This window comes from Microcebus murinus, chromosome 19, assembly GCF_040939455.1.
Source record: "Microcebus murinus isolate Inina chromosome 19, M.murinus_Inina_mat1.0, whole genome shotgun sequence".
Classification (NCBI taxonomy): domain Eukaryota; kingdom Metazoa; phylum Chordata; class Mammalia; order Primates; family Cheirogaleidae; genus Microcebus; species Microcebus murinus.
In genome coordinates, this window is record NC_134122.1 from 43,216,032 (window position 1) to 43,226,737 (window position 10,706).

At 42.8% G+C, this 10,706-nt stretch overlaps 1 long non-coding RNA gene across 1 annotated transcript; it reads right to left on the reverse strand.

The window, feature by feature from the left end:
• Positions 1-840: 840 nt before the first annotated feature.
• Positions 841-9,559, reverse strand: LOC142862400 (uncharacterized). Its single transcript, XR_012913456.1, has 3 exons — positions 9,147-9,559; positions 1,479-1,695; positions 841-1,212 (listed from the first exon to the last, which is right to left on the reverse strand). It is a non-coding gene; the product is annotated as an uncharacterized LOC142862400 (long non-coding RNA).
• Between the last annotated feature and the right edge of the window lie 1,147 nt (positions 9,560-10,706).

Consider the following 10,706-nt stretch of genomic DNA (forward strand, 5'->3'; position numbering starts at 1 on the left):
TACATGATTAATACCTAGGGTTAGACAAACTAGGGTTTGTCTTAAGCACATTAGTATTGCTCAGCCCAAGTTGATACTGTGCAGGAAATCCATGTCCTCAGACTTTAGAAAAGCTAATAATAGTAGATAAAAGGATTGTCTCCTCCCAAGCCTCACTCTTCAAGTAAAATTTTCAAAAGATATCCAAGAAAAAATGATAGATCATGCAAGCAACAATACAGAATTAACATTCCATTTCTAACAAAGATGACCTCTGTATTAGTCAGAGTTCTCCAGAAAGGCAGAACCACTAGGAGATGGATAGATAGATGACAGGGGATTTATCGGGGATTTGGCTTACGTGGTTAAGGAGGCTGAGACGTCCCATGATAGGCCGTCTGCAAGCTGAAGACCCTGGGATGCTGGTAGCACAGCTCAGTTCAAGTCCAGAATCCCCAGAACCAGGGAAGCCAACAGTGTAACTCTCATTCTGGGGCCACAGGCCAGAGAACCCAGGGTGCTGCTGATGGGAGTCCCAAATACCTGAGGGCAGGTATTCTCCACCCAGTCCACCAACCCACATGCCAGTCTCCTCTGGAAACTCTAGCATAGACACACCCAGAAATAATGCGTTACCACCTCTCTAGGTATCCCTTAATCCAGTCAAGTTAAGACCTAAAATTAACCATGACAACTTCCCTGCCTTTTGGTCCACCATGCCAAAAATAACCACCTCTAGCAGTTAGTTCCTTCTGTTCTCTACTCCTTCAAAATTATGCAAAGTCCAGCAAATGTACATATACACTTGAATATATACAAATATATATATATATATATATACACACACACATATATGTATGTGTGCACACATATATACATACAGTTGACCTTTGAACAAGGCAGGGGTTGGGGACACTGAACACCCACACAGTCAAAATCTCCATATAACTCTTGACTCGCCCAAAACTTAATCACTAATAGCCTACTGTTGACCAGAAGCATCACCAATAACAAACAGTTGATTACACCTATTTTTATGTTATATAGGATATACACAGGGTTCTTATAATAAAGTAAGCTAGAGAAATGAAAATGTTGTTAAGAAAATCATAAGGAAGAGAAAATATATTTACTATATTTTAAGTGGAAGTAGATCATTATAAAGGTCTTCATTTTCATCATCTTCATGTTGAGTAGGCTAAGAAGAAGGAGGAAGAGGAGGGCTTGGTCTTCCTGTCTCAGGGGTGACAGAGGCAAAAAAAAAAAAAAATCTGTGTATAACTGGACCTGTGTAGTTCAAGACCATGCTGTTCAAGGGTCTCTCTCTCTCTCTCTCTCTCTCTCTCTCTCTTTCTCTCTCTCTCTCTCTCTCTCTCTCTTTCTCTCTCTCTCTCTCTTTCATACACACACACACACAAACACACATTTGGGATCATGGCTCTTTCTGCTATCCATTGATGCATTACAAATCACCCACAACATAGTGGTTTAAACAATACCAAGTGTTTTGTTCTTGCTCCTGACTTCTGTGCATCAGGAATGTGGGAAGGGCTCAGCAGGCTGGCTTTGTTCTGTTTCCTCACTGGCCAACAGACAGAGGCTGGAGCAGGAGCACCTGGGGACGTCTCTCTCTCCCCACGATCTTCTCATTTGTGTTAGGTTGGTCTTCCTCACACCACAGTGACCTCATGCTTTCCTCTTAGCAGCTAAAGGCTTCTAGAACAAGTATTTTAGCAACAAGGCAGAAGCTGCATTAGTTTTTATAATCTAGACTCAGAATCACATATTATCATTTCTCCCATACCCTACTGGTCAAAACAATCACAAAAGCTTACTTAGCATGAAGGGGGCTTTGTCTCCCAATGGAAGAAGTGTCAAAAAATTTGCAGACATATTTTTAAACTTCCACAATGATATGCTCACTCCACGCTAATGTGGAATAAGTGCATGCATATACGAATGTCAGGGCTGAGAAAAAACTAAAACAACTCAGGGATGAGAAAAAAATATTAGAGCTTATGTTTTTGTTTTAATTTACCCCATTTACTCTATTTTTGTATCTATTTCTATACATACAAGTCTATCTATAGACATGTATGCAGATGTTTTATATTCTATAAATAAATAAATACATTGGGGAATGTGCCCCCCAATTTTTTCTAATGAGATGCACAATTTAAAAACTTTGTCAGATATTGCTAAATATTTTTCCCTTGGCCTTGCTTTTTTATTTTCTACTTAATAAAAAATCAAAGTTCCTCTGAATCAGTATCTACCAATCAACTTTTAGACTTTTATTAAAACTGCTTCATAAAGTTCTATTGTCTGACCAGTCTCAGTTGATAGATATGTAGATGAATTCCAGGTATTTTGCTGTTATAAACAATGCTGTAATGTATATCTTTATCCTATATATCTTGGCATAATTTAAGCCAATGTAGTTGTAGGCTAAATTCAGGCAGTGAACTCCTGGATCAAAGTAAATGTACAATGAAAATTATGATTCATATTGCTAAATTGCTCTCAGAAGAGCCTATCAATATTGGCAAAATGACCACCAATTGACAGTTCCTATAACAATATTTGTGAATTTCTTTCTCCACATATCTTTACAGGCACTAATTATTATAAAACTTTACAGTCTTTGCCGATCAAGTGAAAAATGGCATCCTGTTATAATTTGGATATGCATCCTTAATTTCAACTGAATGTGCTTATTGGAAACTTGCATTATTTTTCTTTTGAACTGCCCATTCATATTCCATGCCCAATTTTTTATTTATTGATTCATACCAGCTTTTCTTTAGTGATTTGTACCAGCTCTTTGCAATTTAAGGAAATTAAACATGTGTTTCTCATATACGTTGCAAATATTTTCCCTGATTTGTCACTTTTTTAAAAGGTAATTTTGTCATACAAAAGTATGTATACTTTTATGATATTAAATTTATAATTTCTAAAATCTATGGATTCTACACCAGAAGTGACTTCCCCATACAGATATTGTCAATAAATGTACCCATGATTTTTAAATCTTATGGTTTCAAATTTTGCCTTTAGTTTTTTATTCACATGGAATTTATTGGAAGTAAAGAGTAAGGTAAGAATCAGCTCAGTTTTAATTTATTTTTCCAAATGGCTGTCTACTTGTTCCAATACCATTTGTTGAATAGCCCTTCTTTTCATCTTTTTCAAGCTACATTCACTACTTTCACCTGATCCATACTCATTGTATGTCTAAATGCTGACCACTTTGGGTAGATAATGATAGTGTCCTAGAATTAAGGCAGAAGCTACAGTTTAGCTTTGGGAAAGGAGAAAAAATTAAGAAGGCCCAATATATAAATTCTCACTACGAGCAGATATATTCCCTACCTTGGAAGCTAAGCTAATCTGTCTATCCACCCCCAGCCTCTCTGAGATCATTTTTTAAGTGGAAGTAGATCATCATAAAGGTCTTTATTTTCATCATCTTCATGTTGAGTAGGCTGAGGAGGAGGAAGAGGAGGGCTTGGTCTTCCTGTCTCAAGGGTGGCAGACCCCCCCCAAAAAAATCTGTGTATAACTGGACCTGTGTAGTTCAAGCCCATGTTGTTCAAGGGCCTCTCTCTCTCTCTCAATTTCACACACACACACACACACACACACACACACACACACACACGCACACACACATTTGGGATCATGGTTCTTTCTGCTATCCATTGATGCATTACAAATGACCCACAACATAGTGCTTATTTGTGCAAATGCTTATTTGTCAGTTCCTGACTTATTTGTCAGTTCTTGACCACATGATCATTTTTTGGATCAGTGCACTAAGGATAACCACTCTGCAAGTCACTTTCACAAAGTGCTCTATAGATACAGAAAAAGCATTTGACAACATTCAACATCTTTTCATGATTAAAAATTCTCAAACCTTTAGGTATAGAAGGAAATTTCCTGAACATAATAAAGGCCATTTATGAAAATTCCTCACACAGCATCATAATCAATGGGGAAAACAGAAATCTTTTCCACTAAGGTCCTGTAAAAGGCAAGGATGCACACTGTTGCCACTTCTATTCAACATAATGCTGAAAGTACTAGCCAGAGCAATCAGATAAGAAAAAAAAGCATCCAAAACAGCATCCAAAAAGCATCCAAAAACATCCAAAAGGAAGAAGTAAACTTATCCCTGTTTATAGGTGACACAACCTATATGTAGAAAATCCCAAGGATTCCACAAAAGAAAAATAAATAACTGTTAGAACTAATAAATGAATTCAGTAAAGTTGCAGAATACAAAATCTACATATAAAAAATTGGTTGTATTTCTTTATATCAATAACAATTCTATCCAAAACACAAATCAAGAAAACAATTCCATGTCTGATAGCATTAAAAAGAATAAAATACTTATGAATAAATTTAACCAAGGAGGTGAAAGTTCTGAACACTGAAAACTATAAAACATTGATAAAAGAAATTTATGATGACACAAATAAATGGAAAGATATCCTATGTCATGGATTGAAAGAATTAATATTATCAAAATGTCCATATTACCCAAAGCAATATACAGGTACAACGTAATCTCTATCAAAATTCCAATGACACTTTTCATAGAACTAGGAAAAACAATTGTTAAATTTGTATAGAACTACAAAAGACCCCAGATAGCCAAAGTAATCCTAAGAAAGAAAAACAAAGTTGGAGGCATCTACATCCTGATTTCAAATTATACAACAAAGCTATAGTAATCAAAACAGTATGATATTGGCATAAAAAACAGATACATAGATCAATGGAACAGAATAGAGAGCCCAGCAATAAACCCAAGTATATACAATTAACTAATTTTTGACAAGAGCACCAAGAGGACACAATGGAGGAAAGATAGTCACTTCAATAAAGGGTGATGGGAAAACAGAAAATCCACATGCAAATGAGCGAAATTAGACCCTTATCTTACAACATACACAAAAAGTCAACTCAAAATAGATTAAAGACCTATATTAAGATCTGAAGCTAAATAAAACTTCTAGAAGAAAACATAGGGGGAAAGCTCTTTGACATTGGCCTTGGCAATGATTTTTTGAATACCACACCAAAAACTCAGGCAACAAAAGCAAAAATAAACAAATGGGACCACATCAGACTAAACGTCTTCTGCTCAGCAAAGAAAACATCAACAAAATGAAAAGACAGCTTACAGATAGGGAGAAAATATTTGCGAAACATATGTATGATAAGGCGTTAATATCCAAAATATATAAGGAACTCATACAACTCAACAGCAGAAAAACCAAATAACCTGATTGAAAAATGGACAAAGCTGGCTGGGCATGGTGACATACACCTATAGTCCCAGCTACTCGGGTGGCTGAGTTGGGAGGATCACTTAAGCCCAGAAGTTCAGGGTTACAATGAACTATGAAAGTGCCACTGCACTCCAGCCTAGGTGACAGAGTGAGACCCTGTCTGCAAAAAAGGGAAGGGGGGCAAAGCAACTGAATAGATATTTCTCCAAAGAAGACATAAAAATGCCCGAAAGGTATATGACAAGGTGCTCAGCATCACTTATCACCAGGGAAATTCAAATCAAAACCATAATGTGATATTACCTCAAATCTATCAGGATGGTTATTATCAAGAATATAAGAGATAACAAGTGTTGGTGAGGGTGTGGAGAAAAGGGAACCCTTGTACAGTGTTGTTGGGAAAGTAAATTGGTACAGTCATTATGAAAAACAGTATGGAGGTTTCTCAAAAACCTAAAAATAGAACTACCATGGGATTCAACCGTCCCTCTGTTGGATATATACCCAAAGAGAATGAAATCAGCATCTTGTGGAAATATCTGCTCTCCCACGTTCATTGCAGTATTATTCATGATAGCCAAGATACAGAATCCACCTAAGTACCCATCGACTGATAAATGGATAAAGCAATTCTGATATATGTATACACACACACACACACACACACACACACACAATAGAATATCATTTATCCTTAAAAAAGGAGATATTGCCATTGCCATTTGGGACAACATCGGTGAAGCTGGAGGATAAGTGAAATAATCGAGACACATAAGGAAAAGTACTGCATGATTTCTCTTATATATGAAATTTTTAAAAGAAGTTGAATACGTAGAAAAGTGTGGATTGGTGGTTACCAGGGGTGGGGAGAGGGGAAAATGGGAAGATGTAGGTTAAAGGTAAAAATGTAGGATGAATGAATCTAGAGGTGTAGTGTACAGCAGGAAGACTATAGTTAATATTGTATTGTCTACTGGAAATTTGCTAGGAGAGTAGATTTTACGTGGTCTTACCATATACACATAAAAAGAACTATATGAGATGATGAATATGTTAATTTGCTTATCTGCTAACCATTTCACTCTGTATATGTATATCAAAATATGTTGTACACCTTCAATATATGTTTTTTTTTTAAAAAAGGGAAAAACTACCAATGAATAAAATGGAATTAAAAAAAAATCATTTGTCTTTGTAGAGTTGAACCACCATAGGAGTTTATATTGACATGCCTCTGAGAAGGTGCAAGGTACTTTGCACTGTTTTACTAACCCTTTTGGTTTGGTGGGGCCAGCACTCCCACCCTGTGTTTACATAATAAAAACTAAGATTACACTGAAGGTATCTTTGCCTCACTGTCTTTCTTTTTCTTTTTTTTTCCAATTGCCTAACCAAGTTGCTCGGGGAAAGTTATGTTGGTGCTGGGATTCAGCCCTTGCCTGGACAGAGGTGGACATTAGAGTCATTAGCGTGGACATTGGCACCAGTGACTACACAGGTCCTAGGATCACAGCAGTGGCCTGGGGTGCGCACCATGCATGGCCAGTCAGGGGAGAGCTGGGCTCTCCCACACCCTGCGGCAGCTCAGAAGTCCCAAAGTGGGCACAGGAGTCCTCATGCCTGGCTGTCCAGAAGGTCAGTACCTGCTCCTCCCTATGAGCTGAGACCTGCACCTCCCCTGCCAGCACTCTGGGCTGGCCAAGGACCTAGATTTCCACCTGCAGCCAGAGAAGCTTCGGAGCTCAGGCCCTGCCCAGCAGAGCCCTGGAGAGAGAGCAGGGCTGGAAGATAAACATCTCAGCCAGTGGGGCTGTGCAGGTAGCCCGGAGGCCTCTGGCCTCCTCAGATAAGAACCAGAGGCACAGCCACCTCAATTTGAAAACAATTTAAGATATATCACACTAATTAGAGGGGTCTGCAGGCACAAGACCTGACTAGATTTAGATCCAGTGGGTTAACACAAATCGGATGGTTGAAAATGAGGATTTCACATGAATAAAAATTCAACCCCATGTAAATAAAAATACAACCTCATGATATGCACTTGAGCAGTTGCTGGGATTTGTTTTGTTTTGTTTTTTACCTTCAGGCTGTGGATATTTCCCTTCATCAGATATTGTTTCTGACAAGGGAGAATGTGGGTAGGGCTACTGACTCTTTTTATTCGCTTAAAATCACTGTAATTTGCTAAAGAAGGTTGAATGAGCCTTACAGTTTTTGTTAAAAAAAAAAAAAGGCAGATCTGAAATGAATGGCTTCATTTAATGAAGACACTAAAGAACTAATACCACCCAGACCACCCGGATCCCAGCTCCAGTGGTTCCTGAAGAACTTGGCCTCCCATCCCTTTCTGAAGGCAAAGTTTCATCTTGCAATTATGGGATTCCTTTGTTTCTTTAACGCTACTAAAGCACCTAAAGCATGGGCCCATGGCCTCAGCAGAGGGGAATCACCTTCAGGTAGAGAAAGTAACACTCGCCCCTGAGAGCTTTGCAAAAGACACACACTGCAGTCACACTGCAGGCCATAAAGCTGTCTGGTTGGAAGCAGGTAACAGGTGAGGGGCCCTGGGCAGGTAACAGGTGGGGCAGAGGGCACCCAGCACTGTTCTGCGGTGGCTCACAAAAGGGGCTACCACAGGGGACTCCACTGTCATTACCAGAGGCCGACCAAAGCTATTTTGCAGGAAGAGACCCATGACTGTTTGGATCTTGAAAAATGTAAGTGTCCCTTTCTCCCCCCCCCCCCCCGCCCCCAAAGGCAGCCACGAGAGTCTGAGGCCGGCGCCTGTGGGAAGGCGGCCCTCCGCCTCACAATGAGCCACCAGGTCCCTGAAGTACCATGTTGAATTTCTCAATCTAACATTGTTTAGTTTGGAGAAAACATTTTTTCGGTCCTGAAAAAAAAAAAATCACTGTGGTTTCTCTCCTACTCCCACCCTCTGTAATCGCCGCTTACAAGAAAGAGTTTCACCATTTTCCCATAAAACCAAAAAAATGAGGATGCTGGGCAGACATTCTTTGTTTCTTTGCTTCCATCTCCCTCTGCTCCAGGCAGTGCTGTCTGCCCGCTGTCCCTGCACCTCCTCCCTCCGTGCAGGGCCCGCCCCTTCTCCTTGGCAGACTTCCTTTGCAGAAGCCAGCTCAACCCCCGTAAGTCGTGCCACAGCAGATTAGAGGTAGCCCAGGTCCTCCTGCCTGCACGGTGCCGGGACACCCTCTACCATTGCAGGCCCTGAGCCCCAGGTGACGGGCCAGTGCCAGTCTGTGGCCTGTTAGGAACCAGACTGCACAGCAAGAGGTGAGCAGCGTGCAAGCGAGGCAAGCTTCATCTGTATTTACAGCCGCTCCCCATCGCTGGCATCAGCGCCCGAGCTCCGCCTCCCATCAGATCAGCGGCGGCATTAGATTCTCGCAGAGCGCAGACGCTATTGTGAACTGCGCATGTGAGAGATCCCGGTTGTGTGCTCCTCATGAGAATCTAACGCCTGATGAGCTGAGGTGGAGCTGAGGTGGTGATGCTAGCCCCGGGGAGCGGCTGCCAATGCTGATTATCACGAGCAGAGAGGTTTGACTGCACAGTAAATGTAGTGCACTTGAGTCATCCCCAAACCATCCCCCACCCCATCCCCATCCATGGAAAAATTGTCTTCCAGGAAACCCGTCCCTGGTACCAAAAAGGTCGGGGACAACTTGCTCTACCACATCCCAGGCTGGACCTGACCAGCAGCGAGGAGTTCACTGCTTCCTCCCTGCAGCCACCCCTGATTGTCCTGCCTTCTGCTTTCCTTCCCGCCGTCACCCCTGTCCCGCCCCAACCGTGGCCACTTTGTCACGCTTTGTCACTCCTCAATTCACCCACCAACCAACAGCTCCTGGGCTCCCACGAAGGATCCATTGCATTATGCAATGTCATGTTGCACCTGCCCCTCTGTAAGTCTCCTGACGTCAGTTCACATGCGTAGGCACGCCGAGGGCTTCTCTCCTCCAAGGCGTGTTGTCGACGACTCCTGTCCTCTCTACTCCCTTTACCAGGGTGGTGGCAGGAGTGAGTAGCACATTAGTCAGACTCCTGGGTTCTCTTCAATGCTTCTGCTACTGACTCACGGTGTGAGTGCGGACAAGTCACTTCCCTCTCTCAGCCCTAACTTCTCCAGCCCTAACACGCTCTCTGTGCATCTGAAAAGAACACAGCTGGCACGAATGGGATGTCCTCTATACAGAGGGTGACTCCATAATTTGTTGTCCAACTTTCACTTTCGAAAGCAACAGAGGGTGTTTTCATAATTATGCCGGGACGGGCTTAAACAGGTTTGTCCCTGGCAAACTCCGGGGTGTATGGTCCATGCCTGGTTCTGGGATCTCAGGTGAAAACAGGGAAGGGGACAGGAATCCCTCCGCTTAATACCCCCCAACTCGTGGAGACAGAATAACAGCAGCTTGCTGACGTCTGGGCTGTTAGGTTTGTTCTAGAGGAGGGATGAGAAATTCAGACCATCTTTCATACATTTCTAACCAGAGTGCAAAAATCGTCAGACACAACCCTCCAACACCCACGGGGTGATCTGAGAAAATGCGGGGTGAAGCTGGAAAAAGCTGTCACAGTGACCAAGAAGGCTCTGCTCATGGTAAGTCCCAGCCTCAAACATTATGCCATGCACTGCCCTTCTGCAATGTAAACCATCCCGATATCGGGCATTGCCTATTTCAAGTGTCTACATTAACAGCTGGCCAGGTGGATTCGGTTGAACCCAGAGGAAGGGCTAACAGGACCCCAGCATGGCTGTAAGGGGTCTTAGTATTTTCTGAGAATTCAGTTGGAGTTTGCATCCAAGAGCTGCATCCAGGCCCTCAGCAATCAGGGCCCGACTGAACCCCTTCTGCTGGGGAGGACTGTCTGGGCAGGAACAGAGAGCCAGCACGCAGCTCCGGGCCACAGTCAGGAATCGGCAGAAACGCAGCCACCCAGGCTTGGCTCAGAAACCAGATACCAGGCACGGGGCAGGAATTCGCCCTTGGGAAGCTGTTGCTTAACTCCAGTTCCTGAGGCTGCCTGCCTTCTCGACAAAGGCCAAGCCACTCAGGGATCCCGGAGAGGCAGGGCTGGCCAGCCAATGCCAGCTCACGCAGGGTGAGCCCGGGGCTGGGAGGAGCCCAGGCAGACCTTCAGGATGCCAGCACCGGCACAACCCCAGGGGCAGGCAGGTCTCTGCAACTCCCGTACGTCTCTATATCCCATGTGGGAAAAGCGCAGGTTTCCCAAAGGCCATTGATCAAAAGGCCCAAACTGTCTTTGGCCTGGGTCTAACCTAGCTGGGACGCCTGTGGATCCAGGGTGACACTGGGCTGTCGCAGGCCTTGCTGGGAGTGAAGAGAGGTTTGGCCACACCTGGGCCCCCAGGGGATTCAAGGTCACAGGGAC